General features: G+C 44.1%; 1 long non-coding RNA gene across 1 annotated transcript; it reads right to left on the reverse strand.

Annotated features, from left to right (window-relative positions):
• Positions 1 to 1,631: 1,631 nt before the first annotated feature.
• On the reverse strand, positions 1,632 to 14,351 carry LOC146398757 (uncharacterized). Its single transcript, XR_014817230.1, has 2 exons — positions 14,102 to 14,351; positions 1,632 to 3,999 (listed from the first exon to the last, which is right to left on the reverse strand). It is a non-coding gene; the product is annotated as an uncharacterized LOC146398757 (long non-coding RNA).
• Positions 14,352 to 21,486: the final 7,135 nt, after the last annotated feature.

The raw sequence follows: 21,486 nt of genomic DNA on the forward strand, positions 1-21,486 counted from the left end.
AGACCTATTTTGAAAGGCTTTCTGAAGCACTGGCCTTTTTACTTTCTGAGTTATGCTACTTTTGCTTTAAAAACCTGAAAATCAACATGTCAATTAGTTTGGTTATTAACACAGTAAGAGGAGATGAGTCCTGTTTGATAGCGCTAGAAATTGAGAGTTTCATATTCTTAACTCAGTTCATAGCTTCACAACTGCTTTTGAAGTGTGACTTTTATGAAACCTCTTAACCCCTGGAAATTTCCTCTCTCAAAGGGTAGCTGCAAAATGTACCATCCTCCACGGGATATTATGAGCTGTCATTAATTAATGTTTTGTAGAGCACTTTGAGATTTGGTTTGAATGGTGCTACATCAATGCAAAGTATCACTAAGCCACTTAAAAATGAAATTGTCATCTGCTCCAGGGACTCAAGCAAAGCCTGTAGTTTGCTGATAATGAAGCTGGCTCTTGGGATGGTTGGGCTTTGGATTTTTGGGGTTTTTTTTTTTTTTTTTTTGAGGCTAGTCAAGGTGGGAGTTTGGTAGAGCCACATTTTAATAAGGCTCTTTGTGAAACTAACAGAATAAAAAAGCTTCATAAATACTATTAAATCTCAATTACTTAAGTAGATTAATTGATTTCTCAATTAACTGTGGTGAAGTGGGCCTGAGCCTCTGTTCCTTCCCTGTGCTACATAGTGGTTAACCTGCGGCTAACTGACGATGCTTGAAGCACCTGGTCAGAAAAGGGGGCAGAGCCCTGCAAGGAGCCCTCTGCGTCATGCTCAGAGCTCTGGAGCCCACACCCCTTCTTCTCCACATGCCCCCTCTGTCCTGGAGAAGGCCAGGGCCCGAGGCTTGGCTTCAATCCCTATTACATGCCGAAGAGGAAAGGAGAGTAAGTCACTACCTTAATCTCAGTTTTAGTCCATCACTACTAATTCTGAATATCTCCAAAAAAAGATAAATTCCCGTTTCTCGGCTGTGCCTCATTCAAACTAAACCCATAACTCTGTTAATCCACCCAACCACGTCTTCAGAAAGTAACATGCTGACTTTATTTTGGCCATTTTCCATGGCATGTGACCTCATGCCCCCCCAGGAAATAAGACTTCACCGGCTGTGATTACCAGCTCATGTTCAACGACAGAATATAATAAGCTGTACTTTTTTTGGGGGGGGAACTGAAAGGACTTTTTTTCAATAACACTCAAGAGAAAATCCTGACTTAGGATTGCCAGTCTTCTCCTTTTGTCCTGGTGCCCTGTTAGTGTCTACGGCACAACGTGTTATACGATTAATTTCCCTGCTAAATGAAACAACCTGTCACATTTCATATGCTCACAGGTTCAAATCTGCTATCACAATGATTTACTTTCGTATACTCATGCCTTGTAAATCTAAAAAGTGGGGTTTAAGAAAATTAAGACAAAAATTTCAAGAATATTTCTGATTATAAAAATAACATGTTGCCCAATGTATTATAGATAATTAAGAAAATAGTTATTTAAAATTCTTAGCAAAACGTAAAATGTAGCAGGAACTAAGGGCAAAAATACATTCACCCTCAAAAGCAAGATTTTATTTTCATTGAGTCAAATAAATATTGAAGAGATATTTCTGGTCCAACGAAAGAAACCAAAGAGAAATCAATTTTTAAACAAGGACATTTTATTGAAAACTCTCAGTATGAGAAAGTTTTATATTAGTAATAAAATAAATGAAATTAACTTTTAAAACTTCAGAAATTTCTACTGAAGATAGTATTTTTATTGAGGATAGCATTAAAAATAGTAAGCATCTTTCTGGAAAGGAATAACTGCCAATCATCAACCAAAAAAATTTAGTTGTACTATTTCATAGATGAAAGAGAAATTCTGTAATACTGTCTGAGAATACGTTTATCTACATTTTTCCGTACTATCTGCTACTAGCAAGGATGTCGGCTGAACCTCAAAACAGAATTGACATTTATCTTGCAATTCTGTCCAATCCAACGACAGATTAGAAATACCAGCAAATCTAAGCAACAGAGATTACACTACATCACATAGCATGAGAATGAAATCAGTGTTCCAGCATTCGAACTAGTTCACAGGGAAGAAGAGAGAATTTTAAAAATATTCTTTTACATGTAACAAATACAAAGTTAAAAATATATTTTGGATGGACTTTAAAAGCTAAGCCATGAGCTATTTCATGCAGAAGGAAAAAGAAAGGTTGACATTTAAATGAGCAAAACAAGACCAGGTGGAGTCCCCATGGCGGCTCACCAGTAAGGAACCCAGCTAGTACCCACGGGGATGCAGGTTCGATCCCTGGCCTTGCTCAGTGAGTTAGCAACCCAGCATTGCTGTGAGCTGTGGTGCAGGTCACAGACCTGGCTCAGATCCTGCGCTGCTGTGGCTGTGGTGCAGGCTGGCAGCTGTAGATTCGACCCTCAGCCTGGGAACTTCCGTATGTCGCAAGTGCAGCCCTGAAAAGCAATAAAACAAAAACAAAAACAAAAAAAACCAAGACCAGGCAAGCATTAAATAATTTTTTAAATAAACCTGATGTACTTTATTAATATCAGACGAAGTAGACTTTCAAACAAAAAAGCTTACAAGCCACGGTAGACTGAAAATAGATCCATGATAGGCTGCAACTCCTCACATCAATTAAAACGTGTTCTCCTTAAAAGGGGGCTGGACTCGGTCTTGCTTTGACCAATAAACTGTTAGAGGTGAGGTCGGTGTATGTTACAATCCTTGTGAATTCTGGCCTCACGTTCTCGGATCCCTGAAACCGCCACGGCGTGAGCATTCCGAATCCTGTTCACCAAAGGATGAGGTGCTACCTAGAGGGAGAGGCTGGCTTCCCCAGCCAAGGGCCAGCTCCAGCTGCAGCAGTTTATGGGTCTCCACGGGTCCTCCAGGTCCACTCAGACCAGAAGACTGCAGCCTCATAAATGCTCACGGGGTAGACAAGCACCCAAACGGAGCAGGTGGCCAACCACGAGACTCCCAGAGAACAGCACATCATTGCTGTTTTACTAAGTTCAAGGTGGTTTACTCCGTCGCAAGAGAAACAGTCTGGCTGGTGATTGGACTGTGCGAGACTAAAAACATGGGTCTGGGATGTGAACACTATATCCCCACCTCTTATATCCTGATGGGTCTTGTCCTTATTTGACCAAGAGCACATGTGAGAATGACCCAGCCTAGAACTGAAGAGACCTTGCATCTCCTGCTGTCACCTTCTTAGAACCCTGAGACTTCCTTGCTTGCAAAAACCAGTCTAGCCAAGTGGAAGGAGAGAAGCCATATGGAAGATAAGGAAGCCAGGAGCCAGCATCAGCAGCCAGACAGATGAAATGCAGGCAGATGAAATGAGGCTACCATGCGCCCTGCAGATCCAGTCGAGCTGTCAGACGGCTGCAAGCATGGAAGATTCCCCAAGCGAGCCCAGCAGAAAATCCCCTAAAGAAAACTTTTTATATGACCACCAGGAGACAGGCGGGAGACTACCCATACTGTATTATTCACAAAAGCAAAATAAATAAATGCACACAGCACAGAATGGACAAATGATTGTAGTCATAGAATGAAAGGCTGGCATACCCCATCGCAGTGAAAATGAACAAACTGAAAGAGGTCTACTGGGTGATGTCAGCTAGACGGCAAAGTAGGAAATCTCACCCTCATCTCTCCACAAAAAAACAATCATGGAACAACTACTATCCACACACAAAAATAGCTCTGGGAGAGCTCTGAAGTCCAGTCAAGAAGGTCAAAGCAACACAGTAAAGTAAAAAAGCAGCAGCAGCACACAGAAAAGATGGAAAGAAAAGTTTTATCTCACCTGCATCATCCTGTCTCCCAGGCCAGCAGAGCTCCGTGCCAAGAGGGGCCCCTCCACCCCCACCGGCGGGTTCTCCTGGGCAGGCGGCGGGGAGAGGGAAGCAAGGTGAGCATCCGTGTCTCATCTCTCCCAGGCGCTCTGGCTGCTGCCTGAAGGAGCCACTGCAGAGCGGACGCATCTGGAGACAGGGAGGGACAAAGAGAAGGGCAGGCTCACGCGCGGACCTCTCACCAGGGAGACATCACAGCCTCCCCGCCAGCGCCCCGCCCTGAGGAAACCCACAGTCTTTGCATCTGCTGCAGATCCCCTAAAGCTTTCCCCACCAGGGTGCCACAGGGTTTCTGTCATCAGAGAGGCCAGATGTGTGAGCCAGGACAACTGCTAGCCCTGGACCAGGGAAGTCCCAGCAAGTATCACCACAGGCACCTGGCACGGAGACCCAGCACAGGCAGAATTGGCCCTGCTGCCACCACAGACCCTGGCTCTCTAAACAGACTCTGAGGACACGATCCAGCAGCAATGCTCCTTGGTGTTTACCCTAAAGAGTTGAAAACATGTGCACGCAAAAACCTGCACACAGATGTGTAGAGCAGTTTTAGCTATAATTCCCAAATTTGGAAGCAAACAAGATGCCCTTCCGCAGAAGAATACATGAATAAAATGTGGCCCATCCATACACTGGAATATTGCTCAAAAGAAACGAGGTATCAAGTCATGAAGAGACATGGAGGAAACTTAAATGCATATTATTAAACCAAAGAAGAAGCCAATCTTGGAGTTCCCACTGTGTTGCAACAGGATTGGCGGTGTGTTGGGAGCTGCTGGGATGTGGATTCGGTGCCTAGCCTGGCACCGTAAGTGAGGGATCTGGCGTTGCCACAGCTGGGGCTTAGGTCTCAACTGTGGCTCTGATCCTTGGCCTGGGGGCTCCATATGCAGCAGCCAAAAATGTCCCCCCCCCCAAAAAAAAGAGAAGCCAATCTGAAAAGACTACCTACTATATGATTTCAACTATACTACATTCTGGAAAAGACAAAAGGGTGGAAACAGTAGAAAAATCAGTCACTGAGTAAGGGCAGCAAGGATACACAGGCGGAGCTCAGACAATGTTCCAGGTAGTGAACATATCGTGTGTGATACCAAAGTGATGTGATGATGCATCTGTCGAAACCCATACAATGTACGACACCATGAGGGACCCCTCAGGTGCACCTTGGACCTGAGCGATTATGATGTGTGAATGCAGTTCCTCAGTTGCAACAAATGTACCATCTGGTGGCGGATGTTGATAATGGGGGAGGCTACACCTGTACGCAGGCAAGGGCATGAGAGAAACCTCTCGAACGTCCCCTTGATCATGCTATAAACCAACAACGGCTCTAAAAAATGAAATCTTCATAAAAAATAAATGGGCACAGAACCTAATTAGACAGTTCTCTACAGAAGACGTTCAAGTGGCTAATAAATATATGCCAAGGGTTCCACATCTCTCGTCATCTGGGAAAGGCACATCAAAACCAGAACAAGGTATCGCCTCACCAGCCCGGATGGCCAGCATCAAAAACACAAAAGATAATAAATACTGATGACGACGTGGAGAAAAGGGACAGGGCTTTTCTTGTGCGCTGCCGGAGGGGATGTAAACTGACACGGCCGCCAGAGAAAATAAGACAGGGATTCCTCAAAGATTTAAAACTAGGACCACCATATGAACCAACAGATCCGCTTCGGAATAACTGAAATCGGCCCCTTGAAACGGTATCTGCACCCTCAGTTCCCTGCAGCGTCGTACCGTCGCCGAGTTACGGAAACAACCAAAATGTCCATCAGTGGATGAGGGATAAAAATGTGAGTTACATGTGTATACAGAAAGCTCCCTCTCTCCCTTTCTCTCTCTCTCCCCCCCCCCACATTTTTTTCCAGCTTTACTGAGATCTATTTGACATGTAAAATCATCTAAGTTGAAGGATTACAATGTGATGATTTAATATACACATTTACACTGCAAAGTGAATGAAATATGGTTAGTCAATACATTATTTCTGTTAAAAACAAAACAACAGGCCCCAAAGGGAGTTACTTACGCTAAGCCCCAAATCATCACACAGATTAGTTTCATCTCTCCTGGAAATGGAATCTTCAACCTGACAGTCAGGACCACCTGATCAGCACTAGCCAGGTGATCTGCGGGCTAGGCCCTGCCACGCCCCATAAAGAAAGTAACCTAGAAACAACCACCTGCCTTTTCTTACCGGAATAACATTCTTATTCTTACACCCTTCTGCCTACGAAAGGCTTTCATCCTGTACAGCTCCTTGGAGCATCTTTCCATGTGCTAGACTGGACGCTGTCCATTTCATTCATCTCTGAATAAAGCCAGGAAGATCTTTACAATTTCCTCCGTTTAATTTTGTTTCTTAACCTCTCACATAGTTACACTTTTTGGTGCTGTGATGACAACACTTAAGATCTACTCTCCTGGCACCTTTCAAGTATAAGATGCAGTATCGTTAACTGTATGAACCATGCCTTGCATTGGATCCCCAGAGCGTAATCGTCTTACAACTAGAAGTGTGTATCTTTTGACCAGGGATCGCCCCATTTCCCCACCTCCCAGCCCCTGCCAACCACCAGTCTACTCTTTGTATCCTCGACTTTTTTAGATTCCACACAGAAGCAAGAGCAACAGGTCTTTCTTCGACCTGTCTCACTAAGCATAACATCCTCAAAGTCCATCTATGTTGTCTCAAATGGCAGGAGTTCTTTCTCTCTCATGCCTACAAAGTATCCCACTGTGTATATAAGCCACATGTTCTTTCTACCTTCACTCATTCCTGGGCACTTAGACTGTTCCCATGTCTTGGTTATTGTAAATAAGGCTGCAATGAATACAGGACTATAGATATATCTCTCTGAGATAAAGACTTCATTTCAATTGACTGTATACCCAGAAGGAGTATTGCAGACAATATGGTGGTTCTATTTTTAAGCTTTTGAGGACTGTCCGCAGTGTTTTCCACAACGGCTGTAGCAATTTCCACATTTCCACGAACAGTGCACAAGGATTTCTTTTTTACCACATACCCACCAACACCTGTTATCATTTGTCTTTGATGTTAGCCGTTCAAGCAGCTGTGAGGTGCTATCTCACTGTAGTTTTGATTTACACTTTCCCAATGATAAGGTGAATAGCAGTCGAGTAGCTTCTCAAGTACCTGGTCTCAAATAGCATCTCCTGAAAAATGTCCATGTGGGTATTTGCCCATTTTTAATCATTATCGGGTTTTTTTGTTTGCTTGTTAGTTTTGCTATTGAGTCGTATGAGTTCACTGTACATTCTGGATATCAAACCCTTATGAGATACATGGTTTGTAAGTATTTTCTCTCATTCTGCAGATTACCTTTCATTTTGCTTCTTATGCTGTGTAGAGGCTTTCTGGTTTGATGCAGTGCCAGTATGGAATTTTTTGCTTTTAGTGCCTTCACTTTTCCTATTATACCCAAGAAACAATTTCCAAAACCAATCTTAATTTGCTTTTGTCCTATGTTTTTTTTTTTTCAAAAATATGTATGGTTTCAGATCTTATATTTAATTCTTGAAACCACTTTGAGTTAATTCTTTGGAGTGGTACAAACTAAGCGTCCAATCATGCTAATGGGTGTGAATGTCCAGTTATCTAAACTCCCTATATGGATGAGACTAAGCTCTTCCCGTGGAATATTCTTGGCTCCCTTATTAAATACTAGTTGACCATGTATGTGTAGATTTACTTATGAGTCCTCGATTCTGTTCCATTGCTGTATGTGTCTGCCTTTATGCCAGAACCATACTGTTTTGGTAACTATCAATTTGTTATAGAATTTGAAATTGAAGGGTGAGGCGGTTCATCATTGCTCTCTCTCAAGAGTGTTCAGATCTTCAGGATTTTTTTTTGTGCTTTCGTACTAAGTTTAGGATTTTTTTTTTCTTTCTGTGAAAATGCTGTCGTAATTTTGATTCTGGTAGAATTTGCATTGCATCTATACATCACTTTGGGAAATATGGAATTTGAACAATATTAATTCTTCTTATCTATGAACAAAGAATATATTTCCATTTATGTGCGTCTGGTTCGATTTCTATTATGAAAGTGATCTTAAGTCTTATAGTTGTACATATCTTTCACTTCCTTGGTTAAATTTATTTCTAAGTATTTTATTGTTTTTAATGCTACTGTAAATAGGAGTGGTTTATTTCTCTTTCAAATAGTTGTTAGTGTCTAGATATGCAGCTGATTTGGAGATGTTGATTTTATATCCTGCCAAATGAGGCTTCAGCCTAGTTCTCAGGGGGACAAAGCTGTTTTGGAGTCTGTAGCCTGGACCTTGTTGTGTCAGCTGCCTGGTGTGGCCCTGCCTTCTCCACATGGCTTTCCTCAGTCTTTGTCTCCAAGCCCATTAACAATTTCCAGGAAATACAAATAGAATCTAGGCAATATAAATAAAGTCTAACCTTTTTCTTTTCCCTTGTGCCTAGTTGAGATTCACTAGTTCACAGGGGGCTGCATGAAGAGACCTCAACCATGGCCTTCATTCCTGGCGCAAAATGGCTCGCCAACACCTCAGCTCAGTAGGTTGTGTGCAGAAGCACCGCACAAGACCCTGAGATGTGGAGTGTGAGCTGCACAGCTGCCCTCTAACCCCTGACCCCCAAGAACTCTGGCCCCTCCTTGCTGATGATCACATTATAAAGTAGCCACACCCACGGCCTGTCAGGGAGAGTCTGTCTTCTAGACTGCAAGTGTGCAGCTCTCCACTCTCTGATCAAAGAAAAAAGCTTTCCCTTGCTTCTGAACCAAACTTAGTCTTATTCTATAGGCGCCAATAATACTGGACAGAGAAATCCTTGTTGGGGCCCAAATTGAAAGGGTAACAAAATTTGGGCAAGCCAGATGGAAAGAACTGCGGCCTGTTCACCTGCATCCATCCACTAGTCTCTTGGCTCCCACCAGCTCTAGCGGAAGGATGGCAGAGGCTTTGGGATATTTGTGTGAGCTCATTCCCTCGGATCTTTGAGTTCACTCTGATGGTGCAGCGTATGATAGCCTTCGACAAAATTCAGAGCAACTCTGCCTAGCAACCTGATACCTGGGTGCGGTGTCCACACAGCAGAGCCCCCAGAGGCATCTGGATGGTAGCCCCTTGAGGGGATCATACTGAGGCATCGTCAGGGATCAGAGACTAAAACTCATGCAAGTCTGCTCACTGCCTCTCTCTGGCCTCCCATGGTACTGGATGCCCAGATGGTGGAGACCGGTGGGTGAGAGGGAGCCAAAGCAGCCTTAGCCACCGTTTCCCCAGTCGTGCTATCCTCTTGACCTCTGTATAAGACAGGAGCAGCCACACCAGGGCTTTTTGCCCTCCTCGCCAACCTCCAAGGGCCATCGTCAGGGATCAGAGACTAAAACTCATAGCATTCTCCATTGTCACTTCCAGTTTGGTAAAGGCCAATGCGCAGCCTCATGAGCCAAGACGTGAAACTAGGAAAAGACCTAGGAAATCAGGACCATCTGATGAAATGGAATAAGGAAACTCAATCCAAGTTCAGGGAAAGGATGTATCAGAGCAAAAGGGTGCCAAGGTCGGTCCTTGACCCATGACTTGGCCTCTTATGGTCAGTGCTAGTTTCTCTGAAGTAGGCTAGGGAGGCTTGTGAGTCACCAAGGAAACCAGGAACCACATTCCTGGGAGTCCAGTGAGCTAGTGGTGAGAACAGGAAACACTCACTGACCTGCCTCTCCCCTCCCACTGTTTGTCAGGTCAACCACGGGCAATTCTTTATCAACCAGGGTTTTCCAGGCTCCCTTCCCAGTATCAGCACAGAATACCAGCTGCCCAAGTGAGCTGGTGCGTACCCGGGAGGAATCCCTCATGCTTTTAACTCCACCCATCTGGGAAGTCCAAGAACTCCCAAAAAAGTTGGAAAGAGAAGAGCCCTGCCTCAGACAGCTGTGCCACGCCACGTGGTACCACACTGGTTAGGAAGCAACTGAAGTTCCTCTGGCCCAGAAGTGATCCCGTCTAGCCTTTTATGGGACATTCTGACTAAGGAGAGACTATCTCAAGCACAGGCCATTACAAGTCCAAAGGAACCCCCCATTATATCAGAGTCCTCACCATTTAGACACCTCCTATTTTGATTTTTTGAAGAACCCATGAACAGTTTGGGGCTGGTTCCAAATTTCCTGAACTGGATATCTTACGTGGGTGAAATCTGATGGCAAGTGTGTCCCAGCAAGTCGCAGTAGTTGGAAACAAACCACCAAAACAGAACACCTAAGCTGTGGCGAACCAAATGTCCACCAGCCCGAAGGACAGCCTGTTAAGGTACATCATACCAAATGGAAGCTTTTCAGGCATCACCCCCGGACCTCCAAACATTTACTCTTATGTAATCCAGTCTGGCCCTGATACCTGCTGAGAGATGGGGAAAGCTGGCCTACCCATGGGTCTCTAAATTACAGCGCCCTTGAATTATAATTGGACCTGCTCTGCCAGAGACAACAGAAACGGGATGAAATTCCCTATGCCCAGTTTTGCACGGCCTTATATCAGGAAAGGGCTTCCAAAGGCATGTGGGCTCTCCTCCTGTGCGATCATCCAGTCCCTGACCCTCCGTGAGGACCTTCTTGCTGTCCTCTCTCAGCCTCCTTCTGCTGCTCCTTCCCCACCCCTTCCCTCTTATGCCCCAGTCTGGGCCCCTCCATCTCAGTCCCGTCCCCCAGAACCTCATCCAGCAGGGATGCAAAGCAGGACTAATTACCAACCAGGGTCCAACAATCCACCCGGAAAAGTAGTCCCTTTGAGGCAAGTCTCCACTGGAGAGTGCGGGCCCACCCGGTTCGCAACTCATTGGTCACGTCTGATCTGTGTAACTGGACATGTCATAATAGGAGTCGAGAGACGATTGGGGCGGGGGGGGGGTCTTAATCCGATTAGGGGACCCTTTCAGACCCATGACCCCCCCCTGGGCTGACATCCAGAGCCTCCTCAATGTACACCAAACAGGGGAAGAAGAGGCCACAGTCTGCGAAATCCCAAGAAGACGACAGCAAGAAGAATAGAAAAAGTGCAGGTTATGCTACTTTCAGACTGAGGAATCAAGGGGTCTCACATAACGAGCCCCACTGGGACCACCACTCGGAGAAGGGGGAGAAGATCGTATGTGGATCCTGAAGGGAGTCTAAGCAGCAGGAAAGAAGCCTGCCAATGGGAATAAGATAAAGGAATCAATCAGGAGCCAACAGAAGCCCCGCTGGCACTCCTGGGGACCCTCAGGGAATACCTTTGAATCTGTACCACTAGTGACTCCAGGTCCCTGGGAGGTAATGTGACCCTGAGGTCATATTTCACTTCCCAAAGTGCTGCTGACATGAGGCATAAACATGGGAAACTGAAAATAGAATCAGACACCCCCACCTCCTGCCTGGTATAGGTTGCCAAAGGGATGTTTAATTACTGAGATACAGAGAAGGAAACGTCAGAGAATAAAAAGATCCAGAGGCAAGATGTCAGCCAGCCAGCATGGGGCTCTGGACTAACCACCCACAGAGACGCTTGAACGCAGTGAGTGACTCTCAGACCCCACCGAGATGGACAGAAAGCCAAGGAAACAGAACCCAAAAAGTGGACCATATGTAAACAAGAGGGACACAGGAAGAGTGAATGCCCTCACCGCCCACAAAGGGGGGCAGAAATGGCAGCTCCCAGCCAGCACCCTTGGAGGCAGATGGTTCCAATGGATGAAAAGTGATGGAGCCGGGGGCTCCTAAGCTGGTACTCCAATGGCCCTCCATGGAGCCCCGGCTGACACTGGACACAGAGGAAAGCCTGATGAATTCTTAGTCAACACCAGTGCCACTTAGTACTGAACACCAGATCAGGCAGACTTGGTCACAGGAGTTGTAAAATGATGAGGGTTTCAGGGCAGACTCAAAAACAGGCACTCCCAGAGCCATCAGAATGTAAATTAGAGATACATCCACCCCTTCCTGTAGGACCTCGAATGCCCCACGCCCCTGCTAGAAAGAGATAACTTAGATAAATGGGGATTACTATGCACCCGATTGGAGACAAAGTGGACACCTGCACCCCTGCAGAAAAAGGGCACATGATGACGTTAGTGGCTGAGAGCAAACCTTCCCAGGCAGATCAAGCTGGTGTCCCTGGAGCAAATCCCAAGGTCTGGGCCCTGGAATGAGTGGAGTGAACTCAGACATACTTGGCTCAATAAAAACAGTACCCCCTGCGTCAGGAGGCCTTTTTGGGCATTGTCTCTGTTATGCGGGGGGCAATCAGCCTTAGTACCCCCATGTTGCAGGACATGTTTTTATAATATTTTCTTAGCGTCTTTGCTGAAAACTCCATCTTGTCCTGCCTTACTTTGTCCTGTCTTCCTGCTGGAGAAACAGGCTCGGTGATGGTAAATGACTTGAGCTTAAGAACAAAGACCTAAGGGCAGGGGTTATTCGCGGGGTCAGCTGAATGTGGATATGATACCATGGTCTAGGCGCACCGGACCTGTGCAGACGGGCACGCCGTTTGCACAAGCATGATGTGTCCTCTAAAGCATAAGAGAAAGAGGAACCTCCTGACCAAGTGGTGTATGAGGGGTCCTTAGCAGAATATGCATCAGCAAAGAGAACCAAGGTGCAAACCTAGGCACTCAGGGTTGCCGCAAATAGGCATGCCCTTTGCAGAGGATTCTCTGAAATGCTATGCATAGACAGCTAACTCAAATGCTAATGATTCTTAAATGCCTAAAGTTTCAAGTAAAAAGTTTAACCATCTACCAGCTAAGTGACTTTTAAAATAATAATAAAAAGCCCTATATCCTGCACCTAAAACCCCCTTTTCGCTTGATGTCATCCTTGTCCTCCTCCAGAGCACAATCAAAGCAGTGTGGTTTCTTGAGGCAGGGCTCTTGGTCCCTGAGACCTTAAGTCCCCCGGTTCCCACCTTTACTTCAGATAAATGTCTCTGTGTCTTGTTTTATGTTAACTTTGTTCCTTAAGTTCCAGAGCACCCGTTCTTCAGCCCCATCCTGCTGAGCTGGTCTCGGCACCCCCACTCTCCTTGTTTAAAAAAAAACACTCAGTGGGGAACACCACATGGTACTGGACCTCAGGGTAGCCACTGAGGCCACCTGGGACATACATCCTGTGCTCCCTAACCCTACACCTTATGGGCCACTCTACGAGTGCCCTGGGCATAAAAAACGGACCTTCCAATCGGCCTGGAGACCCCATTTCTCATCAGGGAAAGTCAAGAGCTCTATTCAAATTTTAAAATGGGCCTTGGCTGAAACTCAAGAAAACTGGATTAAGTGCCCACTGCCCTGCTCCCCATGCAGTTAGTTCTAAGAGATAAGTTAACGTTAAATGCATTTGAATTCATGTAGTGTAGACCCCTTACCCGAGCCCGAGAAAAGGGAAACCTTAGCCCCCCTGAAATGGAGCAGCTCAGGTGCCCCCTCCAGGCAGGAGCGCTCTCCCAAAACTCAGTGACCAGGCTCTGCCTGCACCTGACCTGGCCCTCGCCCACTTTTAGCCAGAATCCCGGGTGCACCCAAACGTGTGGAAACCCTCGGCCACTAGATCAGCTCACTCCTAAGTGCGACAGACTCCACTCCGTGCCCCTAACCACAGGCTCTGCCCTGACGTCGCAGGGAAAAATCTGTGAAAACATCACACTCAAGTAAAAAGGCCCCGCACCCCAACCTCCAGAGAGACAACCTGGGGCAATGGACCCCCTTGATTCCTCAGAGAACCACACTCTGACCTGCATCTCCTCTTTCAAAACCAGAAAAGTCTGAGCCTTGACCTCAGGGCACACTCACTACAGGCCAGAGACCAGGACACCTGCATTCGTGGGAAAACGTTGGCAGGTGACCATGGCTCTCTTTTGCTGACCTCTGGCCCAGGGATCTTCCACTGCCTGGTGTCCTTTGTCTCTGGAAGGTTGGACAAATGGTGGTCACGCAGAGAGAAACTGCTAAGGGCCGAGGCCCGGGGACAAGCAAACACCTCCAAAGGAGGCTGAGAAGTTCTGCTCCTCCACCCGGATTAGCAAGACACCGGCGCTCAGCAGAAAACAGTTACAGAAGATGGACCTGCTCCTGCCTGCACCCCTGGAGAACTAGGGGCAGGACAATAGGCAGATTGGGGGGGGGTGTTGTCGCCAACGAAGCCCATTAATAATTTTCAGAAAATAAAAATAGGATCAAGGTAGCAGAGTCTCACCTTTTTCTTCTCCTCTGTGCTCCGTCTAGGTTCCCTGGCTCCCGGGGGGCCGCTGCAGAGTCCGACCCTCCCTGCCCTTCAGACCAGGTTTCCGGGGCACAAGGGCCGTCGTCAGGCCTCCGCTCGAGCGAGGGGCGATGCCACACCTGAGCACCCCCCACCCACGCGGGCAGTGGCAGGTGGCCGGCGTGCGGAGGTCCCCCACTCCCACCCTGCGGCTGGAGCTGAGCAATGCGCCTGCGCCTCCCCCTTCACCCCCGGAGGCCCGCCCCCTGCCCAATGAGGAGCCCCTAGAAAGGGGCGCCGCCCCCAGCCTGGGGGAGAGCGTGGCTTCCGGAGCTCAGCTCACACCTGTCCACGTTGATGCAGGAGGCACGCTCTCCTCTGCCCTTGCACCCAAAGCAGGCTCCTTCTGGGGGCTGGAGGAACACCAGCCAGGAGGAACCTTGCTGGGGACCAGTTCAGGAGGGTCTCCAGCAGGGTCACATCTACCGCCTGAATCTCAAAGCTCCCATCAAGTTTTGTCTTTGTGTTTCTGCTTTTGTTTGTTTTGCAACCCCTGGGGATGGTGGCCAAATTATTTTTGTTGAAGAGAGAGACGAGCGACGGGATATCTTATTCAGTCATCTTGCTGACATCACTTTCCATTTATGTAAATAAGTATAAAGTGCTTAAGCTTCTTTTAGAGAAGACCAAGGTTAAACATAGATGCTGTTTACAGAAAACATTCATGATAAAAATTAGCAGGAAGGGAGTTCCCGTCCTGGCGCAGTGGTTAACGAATCCGACTAGGAACCATGAGGTTGCGGGTTCGATCCCTGCCCTTGCTCAGTGGGTTAACGATCCGGCGTTGCCATGAGCTGCGATGTACGTTGCAGATATAGCTCGGATCCTGCGTTGCTGTGGCTCTGGCGTAGGCCGGTGGCTACAGCTCCGATTCAACCCGTAGCCTGGGAACCTCCATATGCCGCGGGAGCGGCCCAAGAAATAGCAAAAAGACCAAAAAAATAAAAAATAAAAATTAGCAGGAAGATCAAAAATGTATACAGTATGTCCAAAACTTATAAAACAAAGAAAGCAGACTATGACTCTAATATTAGCTAAAGCAGGGTTCCAGATTAAAACCATTAAATCCTTTAAAGATTCAATGTAAAAGAGTCATTTTCTGTTGATACAAAGTTCGATCTATAGTGACTGTATAAAATTCACAAATGTTTTTACAGCAAAAATGAATAAAATTTTCTTTGATTTTCAGCTGTTGGGTTTTAAGAAACCTCATTCTTATTTTCACACTCTTGACATCCGAAGTCCCTTTTGTATTTTCATCTTTCCTACAGCAGCTCTCCGATGATAATTTCAAGCTTCCCTAAAGTGGCATTGCCTGCCGGCCAATGCTGCAGGAATTGCAGTCTTTGCCAAGACAGCCTAAGTGTTGATAGGCGAGAGTTTCTGGCAGAGATGAGACAGCCTCCTGTACCACCGGTAGCATTTTCTAATTACCCGTCAGTATCCCCTGTAAACCGTAACACAGCCGTGGGAATGAAGAGCCGCAGCGCAATATTTATGAACAAAACTATATTTTAGTCCATAAATTGTGGGAATGCTGTTTTGATTTCTTTCTTTGTACATAGTAATGAAAAATTTGCTAAATGCTGAGTAAGTATGGGACTTGGGGAAAACAACATTATGCTTAAGTAAAAAATATCTGCTTTCTGGAAGCAGTCCCTGGGGCTCTAAGTGATAAATCTGCACTGTAAACCGCCGAGTGTGGGGGTTTTTTTTATTATTATTATTATTATTATTATTATTATTATTATTATTATTATTATTATTATTATTTTTTTTATTATTATTCAAATGAATTTATCACATCTGTAGTTGTATAATGATCATCACAGTCCAATTTCACAGGATTTCCATCCTACAACCCAAGCACACCCTCCCACCCCCCAAACTGTCTCCTCCGGAGACCATAAGTTTTTCAATGTCTGTGAGTCAGCATCTGTTCTGCAAAGAAGTTCAGTCTGTCGTTTCTTCTGATTCCACACGTCAGTGAAAGCATTGGATGTTGGTGTCTCATTGACTGACTGACTTCACTTAGCATGATCATTTCTAGGTCCATCCATGTTGCTAAAAATGCTGGTATTTTGTTCCTTTTAATGGCTGAGTAATATTCCACTGTGTATATGGACCACATCTTCTTGATCCACTCCTCTGTCGATGGACATTTAGGTTGTTTCCATGTCTTGGCTATTGAAAATTGTGCTGCAATGAACATCGGGGTACATATGTCTTTGCCAGTTGTGGTTTTCTCTGGATAGATGCCCAGGAGTGGGATTGCTGGATCAAATGGGAGTTCTATGTTTAGTTTTCAGTGTTGAATACATTGTATTCCACTGGTTCCCCTGCCTGCAGGAGGCCTCAGCTTCTACTCTGGGTCTCAGACATGCCTGTGCGTGTTGCTTTGGGCAAAGAGGGGAGGGTAGAAGGAGGGCACGTCACCCCCTCAAAGACATTAAACTAGCTAGTGCCTGCTTTGACAGTTGTATGCTTTTGTCCCTCAGCTCTAGTTAGCACCAGTGTTCGTATTGTAGCTGCTACATCCAGAATATTCTGGATCCCAGAGTGAAGGCTCTGATGCAACTGAGCAGGACCCCCAGGCCAGCTCATTTATCCATATGGCATGGGCAGGAAATAAATGGTGGTGGTCGTTTTAAATTTGTCAGGACAGCAAAGCTTCGGTTTTGAATAATACACCAAGCCTGGAAACGTGGCCCCCAGTTAGACTATTGAACATGGCCGACCCTTTCAGGCCTTCAACATTATTCAGAGCAACTGAACAAAAGCCAAAATGCACTTCACTTTGGAGACAGTTTAAATTGACACGGCACTGCTTAGAGTGGGGTTGACCTTCGTGAGAGCTCTAGAAAGCATTCATGAGGCACTAGGGGAAATACATACATTCGCATCTTAGGCTTCACCTAGTCTGCAGTTTAAAAAAAATTTACAATTTGCTGTGCCCAGAATGGAAAAAAATTCACATGAAATGAAAACATTTTCTATTTATCGTCAAAAGAGAACCTCCAACTTAAAAATTTTGCTTTTATTCTTACCTATTTGACCTGCCACCACTAAAATCTTATACAATCTAGAAAGACAATGGTCTCTTGGTCTATCCACCTAAGGTGTTAAAAAAAAAAAAAATTCCATCTGGAAGCTACCCAAAAAGAAATATGTTTTTTGTTTAAATGTTCAGTGTCTAAATTGTAAAATAATCAGAAGAACATATCTTAAAGGATCAGAAAAAAAAAGTGGCTATTCTAAGTCCTGACAATTAAGTGATGAGGAGAGGAGTTGAACCACATACTGGCTTAATAGATAACTGTGGACTTCTGATTTTCTGTGTGACTCAGTTTTTCCGACAGCACTCCATCATTTTATTTCAAAAACTGTCCCCGTCTAATATACTCTCAAAACAAAACTGTGAAATGGTTGGCTGATAGAGTACCACTGCAATTTCACCATTAACAAACAAGGTGACACTGAAAGACACCATTTCTCAGCCAAGAAGACAGAACTGTATATTGAAGCACAAAGGCAATGCTATAGATTTCTAGTCTAGTTCTTATACCTTACAACAGCCATATATGTTTCGTCTCTTCTTATGCTGCTACCCAATCTCATAACTTTCTTTGGAAAATTTTCAGACTCACCGAATAACAGCCAGACTTGCACTTCATGTTGTTATATGCCCCAACTAAGCATCTGCGATAGGCTTTCATGAATAGTAAAAAGAGGTGTTTGCAGGGATGTGTAAGATATACTTAGGGGTCCAAGCATCACTTGAAATCTAAGTTCCTAGACCTCCAGGTCTTTCTGGAAGTACATCTCTTCCAAAAATCTAACAGGCTTAATTTCCACCTTATACCGTGCCTATAATCATACTCAGAATTCTGGTTTTTTGACGTAGATACAAAAATGGCTATTCTGCTTTGCTTTCTTGCCATCACGTCTCTTAGGAATTCATGTCCATGCACTTGAGACTTGAATAGAAGAACCACACCTTTGTTGTTTTGCCCCTTAGTCATTTTATCTAATTAAGAACTTTTATTTGGTCCCATTGTCTTCCCTTGAACTTTGCCTTGAGGCGCAATTAACAATTATTAACATGGAGGATAATTAACAATAGGTGGGGAAGCCATAGTCCTAACTTTGTCTCTGACAAAAGGTTGATGTTTAATAAGCAGAGGTCACTCAAAGTTTTCTCAAGTGTTTCTCATATACTCTTGCTGTCTGGATTTAGGACGTCGTTACCTTTTAAAAGCACCATTTCTGAATATTCTCTATCTCTTTTCACTCTTGACTGCAAATTGGCCAGTTCTAACTGCACGTCTTAGGATGCTATGTTAAGTGCAGCCAGCAGGAAAGAAGCCAGATTCTTTGGCTGTAGCCATCCCTGCAATCGCTGCCCCTCTTTTCACCCTGCCTTCTCTTTAGATGGCCTTGGGTATTAATAGTTTTAACAGTATTAATGCCTTGGGCCATGACTATACCTTCCCATTCATTTGTGTTTTCCACAACTTTTATCAATGTTCCACAGCTTTCCTTGCGAAGATCAATCGTAACTCGGTTAAATTTATTCCCAAATATAGTATTCTTTTTGATGCGGTTATAAAGGTATTGTTTTCTTAGTTTCTTTTTTGGATAGTTTGTTGTTAATGTACAGAAACACCATAGATCTGAGTGTTGATTTATATTACGCAACTTTACTGTATTCATTTATTCTAACAGTTTTCTTTGGAGTCTTCACTATTTTCTTTATATAACATCGTGTCATACGCAAACAGGAACAATTTTATTTCTCCCTTTCTGATTTGAATGACTTTTCTTTCTTTTCCCTGCCAAACTGCTCTGGGTAGGACTTCCAGTACTAAATTCAATATAAGCGGCAAGAGTAGGCATGTTTTTCATGTTCCTGATCTTAGCAAAAGAATCTTCTAGGTTTTTGCTTTTGTTTTTTAAATCACAGACTATGATGTAAGCCAGAGGTCTGTCATATACAGAATTTATTATGCTGAGGTACCTTCTTTCTATATCTAGTTTGTTTTGAGTTTTATCATAAAATAATGTTGGATTTTGTCAACATTTCATCATTTCCGTGTTACTGCCATGATTAAATAATTTTAATTTCATTATATCACACATGTGATTTGTGTTCAATCATCCTGATATCACAGGAGTAAGTCAAAATTGATCATTGCGTATGACTCTTTTTTTTTTTTTTTTTTTTTTGTCTTTTTGCCTTTCCTTGGGCTGCTCCCACGGCATATGGGAGGTTCCCAGGCTAGGGGTCAAATCAGAGCTGTAGCCACCAGCCTACACCACAGCCACAGCAATGCGGGATCCGAGCCGTGTCTGTGACCCACACCACAGCTCATGGCAATGCCGGATCATTAACCCACTGAGCAAGGGCAGGGATCGAACCCGCCACCTCATGGTTCCCCGTCAGATTCGTTAACCATGGCTGTGTGTGATTCTTTTAAGGTGCTGTTAAGTTTGGTTTGCCAGTGCTTTGTTGTGAATTTTTGTATCTATGTTCAAAAGGATATTGGCCTATAATTTTCCTTTATTGGCGTGTCCCTATCTGGCGTTCATGTCAGAGTAATGCTGGCCTTGTCAAATGAGTTTGGAAGTGATCCTTGAGAAGAAGTGCTATTAATCCTTCTTTAAATATTTGGAAGTATTCACTAGTGAAACCATCTGGTCTTGAATTTTTTTCCTTGGGAAACAGTCCTTAATGATTCCATCTCCTTATTCATTATTAGTCTGTCCAGATTTTCTACTTCTTCACGATTAGGTCAAGATACATTTCTATACATTTCTAATAAGTTATCAATTTCTTCTGGGTTATTAAATGTATTGGCATATAACTGATTGCAGTAGTCTCATAGTATGTGGTGTTTCTGTGCTACCCATGTAATGTCACCTCTTTGATTTTTTCCTTACTGATTTGTTTCTGGCCACCCCGTGGCGCATGGAGTTCCCAGGCTAGGAATCAGACCTGAGCCACATTTGTGACCTCTTTTGCAGCTGGGGCAATACTAGATGCTTTAACCCATTGTGCCAGTCCAGGAACTGAACCCAGGTCCCGGTGCTACAGAGGTGCCTCCAATCCTATTGCACCATAGCAGAAATTCCTCCTCCTTGATTTATAACCGTAGTTACTGAGCACTCTCTCTTTTTTTTTTTTTTTTTTCCCTTGGCTAGTCTAGCTAAAGATTTGTCTATTTTTATCTTTTAAAAAACCAATGCTTGGCGTTTCTGCCGTGGTGTAGCGGCCCAGTGATCTGGCTTGTCTCTGTGGCCATGCCTGTTCAATACCCTGCTGGGCACAGTGGGTTAAGGATCTGGCATTACTGCAGCTGTGGCAAAGGTTGCAGATACAGCTCAGATTCAGATTCCATCCCAGGCCGGGGAATTCCACATGCTGTGGGTGTAGACAAAAAAGGAAAAAACAATTCTTTGTTTCCTTAATCTTTTGTTTATTTTTCTGATCTCTGTTTCATTTATTTCTGTTCTGATCTTTTTATTATTATTATTATTTTCTTTAGCTAACTTGGGGCTAGGTTTGTTCTTTTTCTAATTCTTTGAGGTAAAAAGTTAGGGTTTGTTTTGTTTTGTTTTATCTGAGACTTTTCCCTTTGCTTAATGTAGCTACTTACTGCTGTAAGCTTCCCTCTTAGAACTGCTTTTCTGTACCACATGACTTCTGGTATGTTGTGTTTCTATTTTCATTTGTTTCAAAATATTTTTAGAATTCCTTCTCAATTTTTTCTTTAACCCATTTGTTTTTCAGGAACATACTCTTTTATTTACACATATTTGTGAATTTTCCAAGGTTGTTCTTATTATTGATTCCTAGTATTATATCATTATAGTCAACAAAAACCTTTTTTTTTCTTTCTGCTTATCTCATAAAATTTTTTTCATATAATTAAATGTTCTGATGTTGGGTATACATATTCTTACAATTGTTATATCCTCTTGATGAATTGATCCCTTTCTCATTGTATAATAAACTTCTTAATCTTTTTTACAGACTATTTTAAGTCTATCTTGGCCAATATAGATACAGATACCCCTGCTCTTTTTCGTTCGTTCGTTTGCTTTGTTTCTTCCATGGAATAATCTTTTTCATCCATTTACTTTCAGCTTATGTGTGTCCAAGCTGAGGTGAGTCTCTTGCAGCAGCACATAGTTGGGCCTTGTTTTTTTGTTTACCTATTTAGCTACTCTATGAATTTTGCTTGAAAATTTGATCCATTTACATTTAATGTAATTACTGATAGTGTCATTTTTTTCATTGTTTTCTGGCTGTTTTCTAT

The sequence above is a fragment of the Sus scrofa genome, chromosome 10, assembly GCF_054392235.1.
Source record: "Sus scrofa isolate SSC_HxYL_T2T_F1_AM1 chromosome 10, Sscrofa_HxYL_maternal_Yorkshire_Landrace_v2.0, whole genome shotgun sequence".
In the NCBI taxonomy this organism is placed as follows: Eukaryota; Metazoa; Chordata; class Mammalia; order Artiodactyla; family Suidae; genus Sus; species Sus scrofa.